The sequence below is a fragment of the Anas acuta genome, chromosome 6 (assembly GCF_963932015.1).
Source record: "Anas acuta chromosome 6, bAnaAcu1.1, whole genome shotgun sequence".
In the NCBI taxonomy this organism is placed as follows: domain Eukaryota; kingdom Metazoa; phylum Chordata; class Aves; order Anseriformes; family Anatidae; genus Anas; species Anas acuta.
The window spans coordinates 34,694,368-34,717,539 of record NC_088984.1 but is presented as its reverse complement, the minus strand read 5'-3'; the positions used below and the strand labels follow the sequence as shown (position 1 = coordinate 34,717,539).

At 34.1% G+C, this 23,172-nt stretch overlaps 1 long non-coding RNA gene across 2 annotated transcripts in view; it reads left to right on the top strand.

The window, feature by feature from the left end:
- Window positions 1–23,172, top strand: part of LOC137858547 (uncharacterized) — a 139,013-nt gene that overhangs the window by 67,118 nt on the left and 48,723 nt on the right. The gene's annotated exons all lie outside the window — the stretch shown is intronic.

Sequence of the window (23,172 nt, the reverse complement as noted above, 5' to 3'; positions counted from 1 at the left end):
ATTGTTGTATGCTATTCCACTGACCCCTCTTTAGATCCGTCGATGTGTTTGTTGCTTTTTTGTGTTCACCTGAAGATTTTCTGAATCTGCTCATTTGTTTCCTTGGGTGGCTAGAATCTAACTAGAGCAGCCAGGATGATATTGTATTGTTGATCAATACCATAGAAAGACTTTGTGTAATTGTCTAAAGGAGGTAGGAAGGAAAAATGGAAAAAGCATCTGATAAATGCTATAAATACCAAGAGTTATTTATTATTTGTTGGCTTTTAGAAACATTGATTTCAGCTGATGCAATTTCATTTTACTTAAAGATTTCTGAGAGTTTGATAATCCATGATGTTTCCTGAAGCTAGGCAAATAGGTTGTTTTCCTTTCCATGGCTTTGTTTATAGAAATAAATTCAGTGGCATAAACAAGATAAAAATATTTGTTTTTTGATAAACACTTTATCTGGAGTTGGGGCTATACGATATGCAACTGTTGATATTGTATGATTGTTTATTAATGAGGAATCATGTTTATCTCTTGAACTTTAACATGATAATTTCTAATTTCTGTGGTTTAGATTAAAACTAGCAAGGTGGTTTTTTTATTTCCCCTCTTGTAGCACCCTGTCCTTGTAATATCCCAAAGGGTAACTTCAGAATATCAAATTAATTCCCTTCTTGCTGGTAACATATCATGAGATACATAATTGCATTCCAGATGCTATTTAAAATCTGACAGAGATAAATTTAAGTTGCTGATACAGTATAATGATGATAACAGAGCTAGATAGATGTTTAGCAAATAAGGTCAAAAAAGTTTCAGAGACTGGACTCTGAATGGCATCCACAATTTTTCTTACATGTATAGTTTCCTTTGTTGTCATTCTTTCTGTCTTTCCACTGTTCCTGTAGTGATCACATAAGTCAAATCAGTGAAACTATTCACAAAATCTAAATGCAGACTGTAAAATATAGGCCACAAACATTTTCACTGCAAGAGCTGTGTAGATGCCCTAGTAATGCTGACATGTGAAGATCTTTACACTTTGCTTTGGCAGCATATTGAATGAACCATGTGCTGAACACGTATTTTGTTGCCACTCTTTAATAAGTCAGCTGTCATTGGTGTTGAAGAGAGGATCATTAAAATGAATTACTAGTATATACTGAGGACAATTAAAGGAAATATTTTCTAAACACATTTGCTATTAAGAATTAGTTAGTGGTTTCATGAAATGCTGTTCTCCAAAGTTCTGTTATGACCCACTATAAATTTTTGAATTATAATTATTTTTTTTTGCAAACAAAATGAAAGAAGCATCTATGCTTCAGGTGATAGATCTTTTGTTACTTAATATAAGTAGTGATGCTGAAGTTTGAAAGTAGGTGGGATGTGAATAGGATAGGTAAACGTTGGTTTGGGAAAAATTAATGTTTTTTTAAAAAAATCAAAATACTTTTGTATAGATTTACTGTGACAGCTTTTTTTGAAAAAAAAAAAAAGTACGATACATGGGTGCTGTGAATAGTGGCACTGTAAATATGAATTGAATATTTAGTTGTGAGCACAGGCCAGTGAACTTCAGTGACAGCTGGAGATGGCTTATTGGTCTCTGCCTCAGAAGGTGGTCCTGGTGGCACAGCTCACACATCCTAGTGGACACTGCCAATAACTCCCATTGCTTCACTTTGTATTAAATACGCTGATATTTAAACCAAAGAAAGGAAATGTGAACATATCCACTTTACTCAAATATTGAATATGTGAATGTTAACTCTGACTCCAATGAATATTCAGGTACTTATACACAATTAGATCGTGAAAACAGGAAATAATTCAATGAGTTTAGTAGCATCTTGCTCATGTTACACAGGCAGCATGCTGTCTTTGGGCAGTAAGGTAGTGATTTCAATCACACCAGGAATGAGCAGGGGCTGAAACCAATACAGTGTTGTGGCAGGTTACCTTGAAGAGTGAAACTATGAACATCAGGAGCAGTGTCATATCTTTCTCATCTAAATTTGTTAAGGGTTTCTGAAAAGAAATTATTTTTCCTTTTGAGATTCTTTTCTGCCTTTTTAAGAGAAAAAAGGTACTTTGACCCCTTAAATCTAGGTGTGAATTCTACTGCTAAATTACTGCAGCTGTTCTAACGTTATCAGCCTCAATCTCATTGTGTCTCAACAACACTCAAATATTTTCTCACCTTGTATTTTTTAGTGAGAGCTAATATCTAGTTGAAACTGAAACTAACCACTGCAGTTCAAATATTCCAGTCCCCACATCATTAAAATAAGCACCAAATTGCTTCCTTCAAACTTGCACTTCAGTACAACAAGCAGGAACTTATAATTTCCACCAAAGACGAAGCTTCACTGCGGATTTGAAATTCATTTAGGAACACTGGCATCAGGAAGTGCTTCCTGGCCCCTACAGTAAAATGAAATGACATTGGTAGTCACCTCATTTGATTGAATTCCTTATTTTCTTTTCTTCCAATATTCTTATGACTACACCTATATCTCTTTCACCTTTTTCATTTATTTAATTTATTTTGCTACTGTTTTTCTTTGTGTATATTCTCTTCTCTGAGGCCTCCAGCTATTCTGCAGACCTGGTTAGAAAACTGTCAGTTCAGCAAAGCAAAAAGCACAAGGCAAGCTAAATCTAATTGTTAATTCCAGAATGAGTTCTCAGGATTTGTGAAATCCTACAAATAATTAAAGTGAAAAATATACTTAAAATACAAATCAAAGTCAAAATGTTCCCTACAAATTTACCGTATTTAAACAGGAATCTAGTCAAAGCATATTGGGATACTTTAAAATCTACTATTTTCTTTGCTTCCTTCTCTCTGGTTGAAATGCCAGCCCTGGATAGTAAGTCTGTGGTGACCTATTGACTTTTTTTTTTCCTAGCATGTTAGATAATTCAAAATGCAGAAAAATAAAATAACATTTTTCAAACGTCAAGCTTTTTTTTTTTTTTTTTTTTTTTAAACTTTGAAGTTCATCTCAGGAATGTTACTGACATTACATGGTTAAAGGACGATTTTAATAGCGTATTCATGGAAAAAGGTAAATGTACTCTATAGAATAGTTATTCCTTACTACTATTTATAAAGTAAATATGATGAATTTTTAGAATGAACCTAGCAGGACAATATGGAGAAAAAAAAAAAAAAAGTAGCCATAATCATTTTTTTTTATCTAGTGGTTGGGAAGTTTACTTTTTGTGTCTAGTGATTTTATGCCAGCAACTGGGAAATTGAAAGGTATTACACAAGCTCAAAAGCGACTTTGTTTTGTGGTAATGAAGGATGAGTGTCCTTCTCAACAAATGGTTACAGGTAAATAATGACAGCCTTTTTTGGAAATCTACTTTCTTCTTAGGTGTATTATTAATCTTTAATCTTTTTTATGTAGGATAATATATTACTACTTGAATGGTTCTGCAGAAGTACAAGCCATGGAAAATAGAGCTCTGTGATCATTTTTTTTGTGCTTAAGGGTTAGCTTACAGCACTGCAATCCATTCTGAGGAAAGAACAGCATAGCTATAACTTGAAACTAAATGAATTCGCGGGTTCTTTCTGTTGTACTTTTACTCGTAAGAAAATAATCTATTACTAGTCTACTGAAACAAAACTGATGGCTTTCATCATAATGGTGAAATAGGTTTGCTTTGTGATCGAAAATATTTAATCTGATTTTTTCTTCTCTGCATTGGATGAGACAGAGAAGGGCCTCCATTTGTAGCCCTGCTCAGGATAGGAATTGCATCCATGTAAAAACTATCTGCACACAGCTGTGCAGTGCCAGTTGTATTTCTGTGCAAGGGGAACTACAAAGCTGTACAGAAAATGGAATCACCCGGATGCTGAATAAATCTAGGTGCCAGTAACATTGCAGGTGTGTGTAACAGGCTTCTCTGCACTCCTCTGCTTGGGCAAACCCTGGTTTAGCCTCTATGCCAAGTCAGAGTATTGAAGTGTTTTGTCAATCTTGCACTTTGTGCAGGGAACATTTTTATGTTAGAGGCAGTGTATTTAGCAGCTGCATTGGACTACTTGAGAACGTATCTCAGTCAGAGCACTTTTCATTAAAAAATAATATTTTAACAAAGAGCATAGAATTCTTGCATGATTGGAACAGGAAGTCTTTCCTATCTAGGGGAAAAAAAAAGTTCTGCTCCTTTGTGTATTGCATTCTTCACAATTTGCAGCAAAAGCTTCCTATTAAGCCTTTGTGAAGAGCATACAATTCAAGAAAATTACATAATTAAATTTATATTTAGGTAGAATGGTTACATCTTTTTTTTTTTTTTTTTCTTTTTTTTTTTTCTTCAGTCTCTGTGACTGGGTGTAAAAATAGTGTTATCTCACAAAAGTTGCAGTGTGCCATTTTGATAGCAATATTCAAACTTGGAAATACCTGTACCTAAGATCTTGCATACTTGCTCATTTGACTATTGACATGTTATATTTAAAAATCAACATTTCCCTGAGGTATTTAGAATGATTTTTTAAAAGTTCATTTAAATACAGGCGCAATTATGTGCGAACGTATAGTTATAGAAATTGCAGTAGACTTATAGCAATGATTTTTAACACCTGTACAAAACTCTCCGTGCTTCTTGGCAAGAAAAGTATAATACACCAAGGTGAAGGCAAAGACATTCCTCCTGTTAGATGTTGGTCAAAACCTATTTATGATTGTATTTTGGTCTGTAATTGCAAATGTAAAGAACATTTGAAAAAAAAAAAAAAAAAGAAAACAACAAACTATACGTCTTGAGATTCTGCCTGCTATGCCAACTTTCCTAATTTTATACATGACAGACAAGAAATGAGCATCTCTTTCAGAAAGGAAGAATGCTCAGCAAATGATCTTCATCATCAGTCATCCATATCTGTCTGGCACTGCCAATTGCCAAAGGAGAAGTAATTTCCTGAGTGAAAAAGTAGGTAAAATGAGATGAACGTTTGCCCTTTCAGGACTCACGTAATGTGAGCACCTCCTTTCAGAATATAAAGGTGTATGGGACCAGGTGAACACTTCGTACCTGTTGTGGGAGATGTAATTCCAGGAAACCTGTATTTGCCTTGGTAAAGCTCCCATATAGGATTCACTCTGATTCTAAATGAGCATTCTCATTTTGAACAAGTTCTTCAAAAAAATAAAAATAAATAAATAAAATAAAATGTTATGACAAGCCTTGCTTTTTTTTTTTTTTTTTTCCCCTCTTTTAAGTAAAAGAAATATGTGCTGCTAAGAGTTATCATCTGCTTCCAGCAAATGTCACTTCCAGGCTTTTTTCCCCTTGCATTTGTGAAAGTCAGCAGATTTGTCAGCTTCAAAATCAGGGGAGGAGTGATACTGTTGCAGCTTTTTAGCTTTTACCAGCGGCAGCTATATCTTTCAAATTTAGGATAAATGGCTCTGTCTACATTTAATGCTGTCACAGTCTTCGTTTTTAGTGTAAAATAGAAATAAAAACTGCAAAATACAGAAACAATGCTGGATGCTTGTTTGCATGTTACCACAAAAACTTTTTTTTTGTTGTTTGTTTTTGTTTTGTTTTTGTTTTTGTGTTGTAGGCATATCTAGAAAGTACAAAGGAATAAGCTGTTTCTGTAATTGCTTACCTATGAGACTGAATCCTGCAAGGTCATGAGGTAGATGAATGGTTGAAGATCATGGCTGTATTTAAAATTGTTTCAATTCCTGAGGAAGCTGTTTTGTCCAAATTCTACGACATGTAGTAAAAATCCCTGGAGATACCATAATAATAAGGGGGAAACATGTATTTATATTTATTTATTTATTTATTTATTAGTATGTACATCTAACTAAAGTCCTCAACAGTTCTGCAGATGAGTCTTTTCTCTAGACAACCAAATATTGAAATATTTTGCTTTGCCATTGTCCATGTTGGGGGAATAACATGAATTCAGGCTTCTTGTATGTTTCTGCAGAATGTGGAGTGTAAATCTGACAGAGGGAAAAATTAAAACTTACTGGAAGTCAGAGTATTTTGGAGACACTCCAGAGCAAGAGGGAAAGTTCAGTAACAGAAACAAAACTACTGCTTTATATACAGATTTATAGCTGTGGAACAGAATAGGAAATCACTTCGATTTGAAAACATTTAACTGCTTCAATTTGAAGACCTTTATGTTAAGTTGAGGTTGCGCACTTAACAAACCGCATGCCAGACATAGATTTCAAAAATTTCCCTTGCAAACTGAATCTGAGAAAGTAGTTAAGGGTTTCTATCTGAAAGTCAGAGCTAGAAAAGAGCTGGCTGGCTTTGGGATGGAAACTGTGGGAGTTGGGGCATCAGTCCAGCTCCCTAGGCTTTGCTGAGAGCTCAGGACTGCCAATCAACTGTGTTTGTGGCCAGTTACTTAACGTGAGAGAGGGCTGCTTGGGTTGGAGCTCAAGGATTTCCTGACTGTGGGGAAAAACAAAGTTGCAACAGCTCTGGGCCTCCCTTGTTGGGTTGCCAGGCTCAGTAGTTCAGAGCTGGTATGTACCGTAGAGCCTGAGCTCTGCAGGAGCGCCCTGGATAAGGTAGCAAAGTCTGAGTTGCTGGCACTCTGCCTACATCCTCTTAGATGGCATCAAAGGCTATGTGCTCTTGCAGTTTCTGATAAAAACTTGTTTTTCTGGGTAACTTCCAAGCAGTTCTGCCAAGAAATTTAGAACATCAGAGATGCTGAGCCAGCAAGAAGAGCTGACCAACCAGTTTTGTTTTCTTTTTATTCTACTTAGAAGTGGTAGAATAAGGAATTGAAAAGAGAAGAAAAAAAAAAAAAGAGAGGGCATAATACAGTACTGAGTCTTGGAAAGCAGGCACACAGCTGAACATGCTAAACAAGTAGCTTCCTATAACTGACTAAAATAAAACCTTCTAAACACTTGAATAATGGGTAAGTTTAACACTCAGTCTCTGAAAAAAGTCACTCCTTTTAAGATGTTTCAAGTTGAACACCCCAAAGGAAACTTAAATTGCAAAGTACTGCAAATCAAAGCTCAGCTTTCTCATGTCTTGAGCTGTGTGTCTGCTTACAGACACCATGAGCATAGACCATTCATTGTGCTATACTGAGTGGGAGGTGAGGAATGAATGGGAAAGTGCACAAGTGCTTAGTGATTTTTCTCCTTTTCTGATCCCTTTCACAGATGAAATGCTTGAGCAACTGAATATCTTAGTATTTTAAATACTTGCTGTCTGGGTTTAAATCTAGATTTAGGAACTAATTTTAAAATGAAAGTTCTTTCTAGTTAGTTTTCAGAATTAGTAAGCATTTTTAATCATTTTTATAAGTTTTTAGCTACAGTTGCTTTGGCTACTTCATTTTTAATTCCCGATGTTTCTACAAGAGATTTTTTCTCAATATGTATGTGGTCACAGATATGATGAAGAGGGGAATGAGAACCTTCCAGCACTTCTGGATTTGAGGAATATGAACAGTATTGTACTTGTCTTTGAGGCACATAGAAAGACCTATTGCTAGTGCTGTTAAAAATGGAAACCAGCTGCTGTTAGGAGAAAATGGGAGCAGCATTTGATTTTTCTAGTGTGATCATTAAGAATATACTCAAATGTACCTCTAACTTGAATTTTAAAGAGTCATTTCTCTTTGCTTGTGATTATCTACAATTACGAGGGCATTTTGTAAGAGATTACCATGCTGCTCTTCCTAACCTTTCTTTAGATGCTTCATTTTTTACTTCTCAGATCATTTTTCCTTCCGATCTTGATTTCAGCTAGGGTGTTTAAAGATGATGCCTCTGTAGTGACCATAGCTTAGATTCTGAAATAAGTGTTATTTTGCTGTAGAAAGTGCTAAGCGATCAGCTGGGAAATGACCTGCATAGACAGTGAGGTTTTGGCTTTTACTTTTTTTTTTTTTTTTCAGTTTCTAATTTATTTATTTCAATTTTCTTTCTTTTACTGTTTATTCTATTTATAAACTGTAGATGCTCAGATCCATACTGCTTGGTATTGCTTTTTTTTTTTTTTTAAAGTGTGACAGTACAGGTGTATCTTAAGAGACCATGTCCTGAACTGTGGCTATCAATATCAGCTCACAGTATTTCTCCTTAACATTTGCATGCTGTTAAGTCTTTTTTCTTTTTTTTTCCTTTTTTTTTTTTTTTTTTTCCCCCTTCGTTCTTTTAACAGACCTGATCCCAAACTCTTTGGAATTAAGGACTTATTTTTCATTGATTTAAGTTATATAAATATTGATTTAAAAGTCCTTATACAGTAAATGAAAGTATGGAATCCTTCTGTATCTTTTTCAATCTTTCTGAACTTTACTAACTTTTGTGGAATGGGAATATTAAATAGCTTGTCTTTACAATAAGGCTCAAAATGTTTATGCCTGTTTCTTTTGTTCATCTAATAAATGTATTCAGATCAAGCAGATAACTTATGGTGATGAAGAAAACAAAAACAAAACCAAAAAACATTAATTTTAGTTTGAACCAGCTTGAGATGTATAAAATCACAACCAACTTATGCCCATTTATCTGTTTTTAAATGAGGAAAAATATTACTTTTGATTAAGTTGTTAAGCACATAAGTGAACATTTGTGGCTCTTTCTGTATAACTGCTTTTTAGTGTCAGGGCTGCAGTGTATATGTATTCCCTTCATTCCCCTTCATGGTGAATGCAAAGATGAAAAAGCCCAGACAAGGTTTGCCTATGTAGAAAACATGTAGGACTTCCGCCTGTTTTTATGGCTTTAAAGCCAAGATGGAACAGGGTAGAAAAGAACAGTGTTCTACCACAACCTGAAAGAAAAGCAGTGAGATGTGATATGGAAGACAGAGACCTATGAAACACCATTTCATTTTTTCCCTTTTCTCATCCAAGTACTACTCTTTTTCCCCATTGCCTGTTGTCCCATCAAAGTTTTAGCCTAGCTAATAAAATATAAATGTAGTGCTAAACTTCCATCTGCTGTCTGTGCTGTGAATCAAGGTTACGAATGGCAGCATACATGCAAGGTATGCACTTGCATCTGTCCGTGTAGCTCAACTTTACTGTCATAGATGATGGAGTGCCTGACAGGATAGCTACCCATGTGGCAATACAGCTGTTTTCATTTATTCTACATAATTAGTTTTGATTAATGTACATATCGATTTCAATGTATTATGCAAACTCCGTATAAAATTAGGGCCTCTTTGTTGACTAGAATAGGCCTCAGTGCATATATCTATGCTTTGCATCAATAAGTAAGCTAGCAGCAAGAGGGATGATGCATTTACGTAAGGTAGTTCAATATCTTGCCAATAAGTTTACATGGTGTAGGAAGTATCAGTGTTGCTCTCAGCATAAACAAGAGGTGAAAGACTACAGACTCATTGACATTGCTAGAGTATTTATAATTTAAGAACTTTGATGTTCTTAAGTTAGTTGCTGTATGGTTCTCCAGAGTATAAAGAGGATATAGCTTTCAGCCTCTTTCAGCCTTCTGAAAGCTAACTCTATTTTTCTTACGTTCTTTAACGAGGTGACTGTGCTTTATTTTCCAGTTAAATGGTAGGGGTTAAAAAATCTTTTTCTCTTCTCTTGTGCTTTTTTTTTTTTTTTTTTTTTTTTTGATGACTTGAAATATCCTTTGGGATATGCAGATGCTGGAAGAAAAATCAATGATACAGAACACTGGTATTCTACTATTCTACTTGGAAATTGATGGTAATGATAAGATCTGCTAACTTGTACTTTTATGGTGATTTTCAGAAGCTTCCTATTCTTTCAGCTGCTGCACCAAATCAGTGTCAAAAAGGACAAGTTACAGGCTTGTAGTCCTGTTGGCATTGCTCTTTAAGAGAAAATGCTGCTTTGAAGACAAGATCTTGTCCTTGCAATACTGTTTGAATCAAGAATGCACTTGAATTTTTTTCCTGTTGTTCCTGAGTCAGAAATATTTCCTGAGGACTCCTGAAGGTCTTCCTGAATGGAAAGTCACAGCATAAGCAGTAGGAGGCATATTTTAAAAGCAAATGCAAAACAAAGTAGATGATAACCTTACCACAGATCATTTCAGAACAACAACAACAACAAAGTTTGTTATTATGCAATTAAAGAATAGTGTTACCCTTACAAGTGAACTAAGCTATCTGACAGTGAGAATTATGTAGTCTTTCTAGGTAAAAAGTGTTGTTGTTATGAGGGATCTGTAATATTCTTATTTCTTTCTTGTTCCAAGAACTCTTTCATTGTCAGGTGCCCACCTGGTACTAGATTAATATACTCTACAAATCTAGTCTTTTGAGTTTCTACTGGTGATATATTTCAGCAATGGATGTGTCATCTAGATCAGGCTCTAGTAAGGTAACAGTATGGCATGCTCAGCAAATAAGCTGCCCAGACAGTATATATTTCTGTAAAATTTAACATGAAAGTAGTTAAGGAAAAAGTTGGAAATGTCTTACTGATCCTATCCATAGTATATTAACACAAGTGGATATATTGTATAAATGTATAAAACTATATCTACTAAGATGTTAAATTCCACTGGTGTGAAAGCACTGACCTGGTGATTGATAAAATAATTTAAAGAAAAGTTGATTTACCATCAGTCTAGCATTTTTTCTTGTCTCTAACTTACCTATATTTCTAATTACAAGTTTATGCTTGTGAGTATTCTCAATATACCACAAATGGGATTTTAGAATAAAGATGGATCTCATGCTCCTGCATGGAACAGTACAAGCTGAAGCATGAAAAAAGACAGTTATCTAACATTTCCTCTGAGTTAAAAACTATGTCTAAATGAACTTCTTAAAACGAAGTGGTAAAATGAGAGAACTTAGTTTTCATCTTCCTCAAATGCTAGAGAAGCCATCTGATATCTCAATACTATCCTTGGGGGTAAAAATATTTCTTAACAGAAGTAAGGAGTCATGACAGTGGCAGAACAAAGCATGTTTTATCAGTTTGACATTTGCCCAATGTTTTGCTTTAGGAAGCACTTAATTAGATTTACTATTGCTGTAAATTTTCCATATAAAAATATAACTTGTTCAAAGAAGTTCATAAATAACTTTTGCCTTCCATTCAGCTGGCTCTCTCAGCACAGTATCAGTCACAGAAGAGAAATCCATTATTTTCTTTAAAATAATGATTTAGTTTAAAATCAATTACACTGAACAAGTTGGGACTATAATTGCAAAAGGAAGTCTTTATAAATGATTTGTCAATAGATGATTTGGAGCAGTGCTGGGCAAATCACAGAAGTGAATAATTTTCCCTTAGAAATTTTGATTTGCAGCAGTCTCCATAGCCTGAGACAATACTGGCTTTAGGCTTCTTCAGTATCAGCACAGTAACTGAAGTTGATCACATTATACACTGGGAAAAGAAACGTCATTGAAGAGATGGTAGAAGCTGTCCATAGGGATAGTTAGTGTTATGGTAGATGATAATGCCATATGAATGTGTTTTAAGATACACTTCATAAGCAAGTTTTGATCTCTTTGTATGCAGAAGGATTTATAGAATGCAATATTGAGATGCTGAATCATTTTATTTCTGTGTAGCATTAGGCTGACAGAAGTCTAGACACATTAATTGTTTTGAACTCATTGCTTCGAAAATTTGTTCTTGTTATATTCTACAATTAAGTAAGATTGCTATTGAAATTTCTTTATTGAGGTTATTTCAAGGTCTTTATACTTATGAGCCATAAATGAACAGTGCATTAATTTGATTTTAAACATTATGAAATAATTTTGCTTGAACCATGAGGTGACTTCAATCTCATTTGCAGTATTGTCTATGGCTAATTACTTTGTAATGATACTATAATATATATATATATATATATATATATATATATATATATATGTTTTAGAGATCCTACTGAAACCTGATCCGTTTTAAGCAAAAGACAGAACTAAGCTATATTTTTTTGTAGTCTTTGATATTTTTTCTATGCAATTCTACCTGCTGCATGAAAAGCTTCCTTGATACTTGGAATGTGCTTCTGTTGTGGGCATCAGTAGCATATCATTCGATGAGATGTGTCAGTCTACTTGCTGGAAGCAAGAATGCAGATTTCATGTAGGAAAAGCACAGTACATTTTGGCCTAATAAAACTCTCTCCTAATGTAGAAGCTTTGGTAAAGCTGTTTTGCTAATATTTACAGAAACAAAACTAAGAATTCCTAGTTGCCTTGGAGCCTGGAAGAAGACTTCATGCCCTTTTGCAAAGAACTTTTTTCCTGTTCCCACTTCCATTTCTTCCCTCCTCCCCCGTCATTTGAAGAAATTAGGAGCACAATAAAAGGGTAAAAATTGTTGAGATTTACGGTAAGACTCTTTTCCTGTCAATTGTCAGATAACAACAAACAAACAAAAGCTTAAAGACAGCTTAAATATAGGAAAATTGTGCGCTTAGGAGCTGTACAGAAATTTTTCCTGACCTTTAGCACCAACTGAATATACAAACTTAAATAAAAATCCACCTCCATCAGGAATATTGTGAGCCCCTAATGATGCAGATATCAGGACTTCAAAGGGTAATTCCTGTAGAGAGCTCATTAATGTGCTGGTTTACATTTACATACTCATCCGTTCAAAACTTAGCAGCTCTAGGTAATTTTGTAACTCTACATGTCTAATTTCTTCTAGGATGGGTATGTTCTGTAAATTCTGTAATCAAGTAATCAACTCTATGGAGAATGTGGTTTGCTTCCAGTGTTAATGGAGGGAAAAAAAGAAAAAAAAAGAAGTACCAGAAACAAAATTTGTGTGTAATGGTCCATTGTTTAGGGGAGCTGCTACTTAGCTGCTTCTTCAAGCTGCTACTTGTGGTAATGTTCCCTTTCCCTTTGCTTCTTTTTTGTTTTGTTTTGTTCTTATTTTCAGGTTTTCATCCTTAGTTTTATTGAATGTTGCTTAGAAAAAGATCTTGCCTGTACATGTATAATTAGGCATTAATATGATACTCCATCTCAGTACTGACCTCTAGTCCGCATTTGTGAAGGTGCATTCTGACATTGCCTAGACCTTTACAGGTTCAAACAAGCACTTGATAGGTACCTCAGCAGAGTCATTTTAATATTTTTTAACTCATTCCTACTTAGAAATAATATTTGCAAAAATCAAGCTGAATCTGTATTTTGTGCCCTGCAAACAACATCTCTGATGCATGTATTTTATTGCTGTAAAATGAGATTGGTGTAACCAACAACCTTCATGAAAGTGTAAGTAATATATAAAAGCAATTTAACTAAGCTGAAATACCATCTGTATTTTGAAGTTTAGAACTACATATTGCAAGATTCATGTGACAAAAGCTTTTAAACAGTCATTGTTTTTCAGTAAATCCAAAATACTGGGATTTTCTTTAAAAAGCATAGATGATTATTTATGTTGCATTTTACTTTCCTTCTCTTTCTGCAGCACCCCCAGTCCTAAAGTGTACTTCAGGAATTTCTCATTAAATAAAATAATAAAGCATATTGCTTTGTTAAAAATGAAATATTAGAGAATGTGATTTAAAAAAAAATAAAAAATAACAAAATTCAGTAGCAGTGACATTTTCCAAGAGAAAGCATATATTCAATAAACTCGTGAGGGTTCACAGGAGGTGATATTAGCTTTTTGAGAAGATGGTCATTTTTAAGAAGCTTCATTTTTTTTTTTTTAAATGAATAAAATTTCAAACATTAGTTTGTCATGGTTGCTCACTACTCTGTAAGGAAATGTTAGCATAAAACATCTTCAGACCTTTCTATTGCAGTAGTTCTCTTTACCAGCGATGTACTAGATCATTATTTTAGCTTCCTAGAAATGTCTACTTGAATTCTATAATTTTTTTCATGTAAACATAAATAAAACTTCCAGTTTAAGATTTGTCTTTTTTTAAAACTGTCAATATTTTTTTCTGCTATTATGAGGATGGAACCACAGTTTTTTTGGAAGAAAAAAGAAATGTTTTGTTCAAGTTACACAAAGTACATGTGAACATTGTGTTCACTGAGACGATGAAACAAACATACAAAAAAAATAATCAAAACTGACTTGTGCTTAAGGTCTCTGCTGGTCACTTTCTGGTGAGTTCAGCCACAGTACACTTCTGCACAGAATAATTTGTCTTTCTACAGAAACCTAATTTAACTCCAAAACTAAGAATTATAGGAAGTGTTTTGAATATGCTTGAATGTATGATGCTCAAGGAGAATATAACATAGATTATGAATTTTATGGGAGTAAGAAATGTTCCAGTACTGTGTTGTTTTTGCAGATCAAGTGTGAAGTGACCTTAGCAATTTAGCTTCACAGTCAAAATAATTACCTAAGAAACCTCTTGCTTCCCCTGTAAACAAGATGAATCCTCTTAATGAAAGTAAGAATACTCAGTAATTTACAATCAAGATATCCAAGAGCAACCAAGAATTTGAGAAGTCTTTTTGCAGTGGATGAGAAACAAGTTTGAAATAACTATTTACCTATAGGGAATAAGATGTCTTTCACAATTCTCAGGCTGTATGTTCAAAACAATACTCTCAAATTTTTAGTTGCTAGTGAAAATATAGGACTGCTCAGCTCCATCAGTTACTCTAATCCTTCCAAAGTTATTGTAGAGTTATCTAATGGGAACCTACTACATTCATATGTTTTTGTTTTTGTTTTTTTGTTTGTTTTGTTTTTGTTTTTTTTTCCTCATGTATTTAATCTGCTAAGCATTTTCCCACCTATATCTCTCAAATAACTCTTCAGATCTCTGATTCAACGTAGACTGAAGGGAATCATTACCCAAGATGTTTTGAGTAGAATAAATGGCAGTCTGGAATGCCAAAGGCAGATTGCCATTGAAAATTATTTGAGAACAAATGCACTTGGAAGTGCAAATGAATACTTACAAATGAGACTTTCAAGGGTAGTTAGGTAGTCAAAGATGCAAATAAGCACCTGACTAATTTGATATCACTGACAGTTGGGTTCTTTGAAAATCCTATTTTATGCTTATTTACATCTTTATCATTAAAGTCTGCTGTCCTAAATCATGTGTTGCCTACTTACGGAAAATTTCCATTGTATTTATGGAAGTGTAATGTAAGCAGGAAGAGGAAAAACTTCTATCTCCTTTCCACCCCTGAGTTAATTTTCCTCAAAGTTATTGTAATTACAAAAACTAATGTTATGCATTCTGTAGGAGATAAACTTGTCGGCTCTAGGGAGCAATAAATTATGTACACATCATAATTAGCAACATTAGGAAGTTACATTATTTATAAGGATAGAAACATTTTCAGTAACGTGACATCCAGGTGTTGTATGTGATAGTAGATAGAAACTGAATTATGTAATTGTTAAATCCCAAAGAGAAGGTCATGACTCATGCTGTCTGAGATCTGGAGGAGATAATTGCTGCAAATATTTGCCAATTAAAGGAGAATCAGAAAATAATTGATAAATAGTATTTTTATATGAAAGATGCTGAAAAATTATTCAGCAACTTAAAGATAGCCTGATAAGCACTTCACCATGCCTGCTTTCAAAATTGGTCTCACTCTTATTTGCAAGTGTTTTTAGGCTGGATATTTGAGTACTAATTAGGAGGACATATTTCATTAGCTTGCATTTTTAGCCAAAACTTTTAGTTGAAACATCTTAACTTTGAGTTGATCTCTGAGAAAGTTTTTAATCAAACTCCTGCTGGACTGGGGAATGGGATACCACAACAAACTCTTGCTGGTTCTGGATTATTAAATGAAACCTTCCATGACCTGTCAGTTGTGTTTCTAACAAACTTTTCTCTTTTTGCTATTAGCATTACCCTCTGATGCTGGAACACTGTCAGACATTAAGTGGCAACTTTGTCTCACGATAAATAAATGAAACTTAGCAGTTTATGAGATTAATGGCCTAAAAGGCAAAGAAATTACATATAGATGTATGTGTTTCTATATACAGGGGCTTTTTTCTTTGTTTTATAATATGTGGTTTTGCCAGTTTTCTAGTACTCCTAAATTGTTAGCTGTCTATTATTGTAATTATTGTAATTGCTTGTGGATTATTTGCAAGATAAGGTAAAATTTAATTTTCTAAGTAGAAATATTTTTATGCAGGAAAATAAAATGGTAAATAGAATGAGCTGAAGGATTAATGGTGCATTAAAATCAGGCAAGCTGGAGAAATACATACATATATGTATAAAACTTGTCAGTAGACAAGGTTGAGGTAAGAACTGGAATGAATGCCTATTGTCATTTAATGTAATAGCATGATTGTTTATTTTGATTGAGATTGTAGTATTATCTTTGAGTATTGGAAAGCACAGCTCAGTTTGGAAGACATTTTCAAATAGGTGACACTTAAAACACACATAAATGTCTGTTACACAGATGAAAGAATGGCATTTTACCTCCTCTTGAACAAGTTACCCTAAAAATAAATTGTATATTAAACCTTAATGCTTTAGAATAAAGAGTATCACCTTTCCAAACAGGCCTCTGTGTTACCTCCAAATACATTTTATGAGAAGAGTTAGTCAGACTTTCTGAAGTAATTTTATTATGAGAGCTGCTTAGAGGAAGTTAACACTTTCCTTCTTCCTCTGGTAAAGTGGCCAAGCAAATTCCTTTCAGTAACTTTTAAATTCATCAAGGGAGACAGATAAAGGCAGAATTACAATGTGATTTCAATGTGTCTTGCTGGGATGATGATATACATCTAGGAGAGTGGGAGGGAAAGGGAGAGGTTGGGTGTAAATGTAATAATTTTTCCCTGAGACTAATTGTATTTGATTACCCATGATAATATAGGCTAAATGATTTCCTTCCAGAACATATCTGACAGGGTATTTTTAAATCAATAAAAAGATACAAAGGTTTCTGTAACTAAAACTGCAGCCACACCTTGGGTTACCATAAAATAATCTAGGCAAGGAATATTTCTATCTAAAGACTCTACTAATTTATTTAAATAATATGTCACACTAATCGCTTAATGCCTGTTATGATTTCTTCCTGGACTACTTATGCTCCTGCATTAGGCAATTTGTTTGGGTCCTATTATTTCAAGCCAGTTTGTGTACAGGATTAATCAGTGCTGTGTTATGATTGACACTGTGAGGCAATCAAGCATCAACAAGTGTGCTTAGGCTCATTGTAGCCAAAATGATTACCGATAATAATCCATCTGACCTTTAGCAGAGCCTGTTGAACCTTGCACCCTTGAAGTTGAGGATCTAGCTTCATTCTTAGTATGATGAATGTTGGAGGCTTTGAGTTTCATCCTGTCAGGACTCACTTCTCACCAAGCTTTTGGAAGCACTGTGTAAGGAACAAAAATAGATGTTATAATTTCTGCAGCTATAAAATCAACAACTCGGTAGAATCTCTCAAAAGGAGAACTTGATTCAACATGTTTTTTTCTTCAAAATGTCTGCCTTTAGCTGAAGTATCTCATCATTTTACCATCAAAGGAAGAAAAGAAAAAATACATATAAAAATAAAAAATCCTAAGTTCAGCCTGTTTTCTGTCTACTGAAATGTGTAAAAAAATAAAATTAAATCAAGGGAAGCAACAAAATTGAAATAAATTCTTTATGCCTGTAAGCAGATATGCTTCTTCACTAGTAAACAGGAAAACAAAAAAAAAAAAAAAAAAAAAAAAAAAAAAGTTACTTCAAAATAATCATTTGCAAGATAGCAGATATGTTTGCCAGATATGACTCTTTGACGTGACTATTAAACCAGGTTAGAAAGATGGAAAAAGTTCTGACAGATCTTTCCTGCTGGTATTTAGCACAGTTGGGGCATGTATGAGTGCAGACACAATTTCAGGATGTTTCTGTAAAGCAAACAGCTGTATTGATAGTGACTGCTGTCATCTGCCAAGGCTAGACTTTTGCCCTTTCCAGCACTGATGCTTGTGGTAGATGACTGTGATATATGGCGTGGGAGGTGGGGGGGTGGGGGCAAAAGTTTCGGAGCACGGCAAAAGTTTCTTGCTCTCTGTTGTAGGAAAGACAATCTGTATATGTAATTTTAAACTCAGAAATCAATTTAATGTTTTCAATTTTATATAGTGGAGTGATATGGAAGTCTTATAGGATTTTTGATATTGCTTTTGTTCATGAACCACTGACCTAGTTTATGTGACTGAAGTAAGCAAAAAGGTTCAGATTCTTGCCAGCCAGCCCACAGTGCATGATACCTGGTTAGCTGGTGCGCTAAGGTGAACTAGTCTTAAAGTGAAAGGATTGGAGGTGTGTGGCTGTATAGTTCAAATTAACAAAGGTACAGTAATTTAAATTTTCCCTTTTGACAAAATCCATTGATACTCTTACCTAGGAACACTCAGAAGATTTTATTAAATCCTTTGAATTCCTAAACTATGGAAATACCTTTACATTCTTCACACGTTTTATTATACGTTATGGTCTCTATGCACATAATTTCCTTTATATATATATATATATATATATATATATATATATATATATATATACTTAATTCTCTTTGACTTTTTTATTTAGTTTGCCTATTTCTTCTTAATTCTGTATGTTGTCCTTCTGTAAAAAGATTTTCCTGCTTTTATTGAATCTACAAAAAGCTCTTGTAGACTCCATTAAAATAGATCTAATGTTTTCCATACAGTCCAGTAAGCTTGACCGTAAATATGTCACAACACAACAATAATGATTTCCAAAGTAATGGCTGCCAGTGAGGCAATATTTTTTCAGTGACTTGCTCATCTCCTGAACCACTGTATAAATACCAAGAATCCCCTGAAAAGTCCTTGAATATAAAATCATTTTTTATCCTACTTTAGGTACATGCATCTGAGATGGATCATTTTGTGATCTTTACATTTGTTCAAAGTTCATGCAGAAAAATATCTACAGGTACATGTTCCTAAAACATCAAGTTCTGCATTTGTTCATGACCATGACATTTCATTGTAGTTATCGTTAAGGTGACTTAATCTGTAAGCAGTTAAGTATGTGCCCAACTCAGGCAAATAATGTTGATGTAGCCCATTAAAAAAATGAGAGAGGTCTGCAAAGGCACTGATAGGCAGGTTTTCCTTAAACTGCAGAACAACATGAAATAAATTGTCTCCCAGCATAAATATTTGCCTTCCTGGGAATGGAAATGAAGATATGAAAGCTGCTACTATACAAGACGCATTGATGGGGGAAAAAAAAGTTTGTTTTGAAAAAAAAAAAAAAAAAAAAAAAAAAGGATGTGTAGAGAATAGAGCAAGCTTGTAATTGCTAGACTATTAGCCTGGTAAAAAGTAAACTGTCTTTTGGCTCTTGCGATTGACTTATGGCCAGGATAGCAGAGGGCTGCACTCTGGGTGTTTAGCTGCAGTAATAAGCAGTGGAATTAGTCCTTTGGTTTGGCTGTAGTCCTGCTCTCTTGTCATCAGCTGGCAGACATAGCATAATCAATCTTTCATCTTTCAGAACTTCTGACTTCAATTAGAAAATAAACATTGAAATGATAAGCATTTCTCTAGCAGGTGAAAACTTGAAATAAAAAATATTATCAGTTTTTCACTTTTTATAAAGCATTTTAGTAAACAAGGGAAAAGATATGTGTGTATATGTGCATGGAGCACAGGTCTACACATGCCACTGTTTACTCAGCATCTAATGCAGAGGTAATGTTCTGTTTGTTCAACCTTTCTATTAATCCACAACATAAAAGGGCTTCCTTCAGGAGATTCTGGTGTCTACTGCTTCATTTTGGTTCTAAAGTTGACAAGCATTTTTTAATACATAATGTGGCTTAACTCAGAGCCATTCTGGCTGTGGAGATAGCATGTCTCCAAGTCTTTTCTTGGTCCAAAGCAATTTTGCAGTTTCAGGGTAAGGCAAGTCTCTCTAAGTGGCAGCTATATGAAGCAGCTTGTTTTGGTAGACCTGAGAAGTCAACTGGAAAGTTGGATTTGCATCTCTCTTCCCTACCATTATCTTCATATGTAGCATTATTCGTTGTTTGTTAATCTTACTGTAAGACTGATAGTTACCAAATCTTTCATCCTATGTTGGTATTCACCATAAGGACCAATTTGTGAGACTAAGCATGTACTTGGTGTATTGGCCATGACAGGAATCCAGCCTGTTATCTTTTATGTTTTCTACTGTGATCTTTCCTGCTTTGTGATGCTGCACCATCTCCATGGTTGTGTTTGCTTGTGCTGCAACCCTGGGCCTGGCTGCCAGTATCTCCTTCCTGAAACACATCTCAAGCAGTTTCTTTTTTATATTTTTTTTTTTGGTTTGTTATTCTAGGAAACATTGTTCTATGCTCTAGCTATTTTTTTTGTCAAGGTCATATATCTTATTTTCTAATTTAAGGTAGAAAGCATAACTCTAGCATTGATTTGGGGTGAGAAAAACTGTCACTGGTGTTTTGTCATCCAAAGCTTGTCTGACTGCTCTGCTACTGTGTCTTCTGTTGCCCTTCTGTTGCGTGACCACAATTCTTCCTGTCTTGTATTATAACTGTTTGATATAGTTTGTTGTTGTTGTTGTTTTGTCGTAATGTGCAACTTTACTGTATATGGTAGAGAGAGATCATTTATCTAACTAGAAATCATGAAATTGCGTAAGTCCCCTGTGGCTTAAAAAAAAAAAAAAAAAAAAAAAGCTATACAGTATACAGCCTAGCTTTTAAAAAGTCATCTGCCTAAAGCTCTTTCACCCCAAGACCTTTACTTGGATTAGAGGTTATAGATGCTTCTTGTATGCAGAGTATGGAATCTGATATTTTGTCAGTAAGATTTAGGTGGTCATTTTAGAATATTCGGCCCTTGAGTTTTCTTCTATCTAACATACTAGGAATGCTAAATTCAAGTGAGTCCTGCAGTATGTGCCTCAGTTTTCTGAACTGATAACTTTAAGTAATTGAAATGCAAATAACATAGGCTATACTTTTAAATTTTCAAATTTATATTTTTTACTCCATCTGTCTTTGTCCAAGCAGCAACACTTTTGTCACAACATACATGAAGATATTGGATACCATGTCAACATTTTTTTCCAGCTGCACTCAGGTTACATTTTCTAACTAATCTGATTCACTTTTAAGGCAGACAGTCCATAGTTTTAAGACAGACAGCCCATAGTCAAGATGTTATTGAGGAATTTAAGTAATGTTTTTTGTCCTTGCTTACTTCATTTATACCCACAGCAGTAGCAATATTGTCATAGCTCCAACAAAGGAACAAATGCAAAGCAATCAGGTCATGTTATTTCCAACAATGTAAAGAAGCCAGAAAGTAATAGCATCAATTACATTTTTTGCAGGAATGTCACTATAAGGAAAAGTACCAAAAGTTTCTTGGTGGCACTTCCAGAACTCACATGTCTTCCCCTGTCCTAGTTAGGTGCTTCTGAAATAGTATTTTAAGTTATTTAAATAATTGTGAACTCCACTGCTGAGAGATTGAATATGCTAGATCACACTTACACAAAATCTTTTTAAAAGATATTTAAAGAGACTACGGAAGAATTCTTATGAGAATAGTAAGCTCTTATTAAGAGGAAATTATGAAGATTTAAGCCAGTTCTGTAGTAAAAGAGGGTCAATGAAAAGCAACAGTTTGTTAAGGGCTTTTGATATTGTGCAGGTTACAGAATAAACTGTTTTAGTAGAAAAGACCTGACTACATTACGTGATTTATTTTTGATTCATGTCAGAATAAGGTTAAAACTTCTGTTTCTCAGTGGGATTTATTGCATTTATTTTTTTTCTTCTCATTTTTCTTTTTAGATTGTCGTGGACAGAAGTAGCAAAAGTACAGTTGGAACTAACTGCAGCTTTATTAGCTTCAGGATCCTTGGGCATTTAGGTCCAGAGAGTAAACCAGTTTATGCAAAATTCTGGCCTTGCTGACTTCAGTGAGAATATAATTTTATCCCCTGTCTTTAAAGCAAATCTCTTTTTTGACAAAAATGAAGACCAGTGATCAAATCCAATTTGGCACCCGTTGGAATCTAGAATTAATCTTAATTATACAGAGAAAATCTAGGTAGCTTCACTGAAATCTGCTACGTTAAATTGCTGTGAAACAAATGTGAATTAAAACTTATGCTTTTAATGTATATTAATAAGGCTTTACTTTCCTTTAAATGTTTAATTAGTAGTAATTAACAGTAGTTCTCAGACTTTTCAAATAAAATATTTTAAGACAGTTGTGGTTAAATTGAATCTGAAGTATGCTTTGAGGGATTAAAATAAATGTCATTTTCTACTTTCCTGTTGTACAATTAGATCTCAGTGATTTCTGATGGACTAGTTCTCTCAAACACATGCAGAATTAGAATTGTTTTCATCTTTCAACAAAATTCATAGGCTCTGTGATTATAGGTTCCAGCATTACCTGTCAATCTATTCAATACATTCTTATACTTTCTCAGTCAAGCCTAAGAATTCAGCCTTAGCTATCAAAATCCTTTTAAAAATCCATGATGATTTGCAGAAATCCATTGTATATTAAGAAAATTATTCTTGTAATTTGTTATCTTCACTGAACCCTGAAATTCTTTCACGTAATAAAAATTAAACTCCCTTTTATATTTCAATCTTTGAAGAAATTTACATCCACTTTCAACTGAAATGTAAAGTATTATTCACAAAGTTCAGCACTGATAAGCTTAGAAATTCCAGTGATTTGCTCTAGAATGAAAGATATTTATGCAACCAAGGTTTTAATTCTACAGAATACAACAGAACTTTTCTGCCGTGTTTTCTAGTATAACATTAGGCTGTGATGGCTAAGCTTTCTCTGCAATTCTGTCAAAATCTTTTGTTTCTTAAATCTTTTAATAGAGAACAATAATCTGCATGGAAACAAAAACTATTTTATCTCAGCTGCAAATAAGAAATGCAAAAAGAAAGTTTACAATTTAAGTGGAAGTATTGCCCATCCCTGACTGCTATGAATAAGTATTGCAACTTTTTTTGTTCAGCATTCTGCGGTAGAACATGGGAGAGTTATTATGATGTTTATATATAAAATCTGCCCTTTCATAATTTAAACGTTTTAGATAAAATATTCATTTAATTATACAGTGCATGTAGGCATAGAACTAATATATTATTTCTGTTGGCTAGCACTGCATGAATGAAATAGCTTTTTCAATTTCATTATATATATATTTGTTTTATGGTTATTAATATCACTGT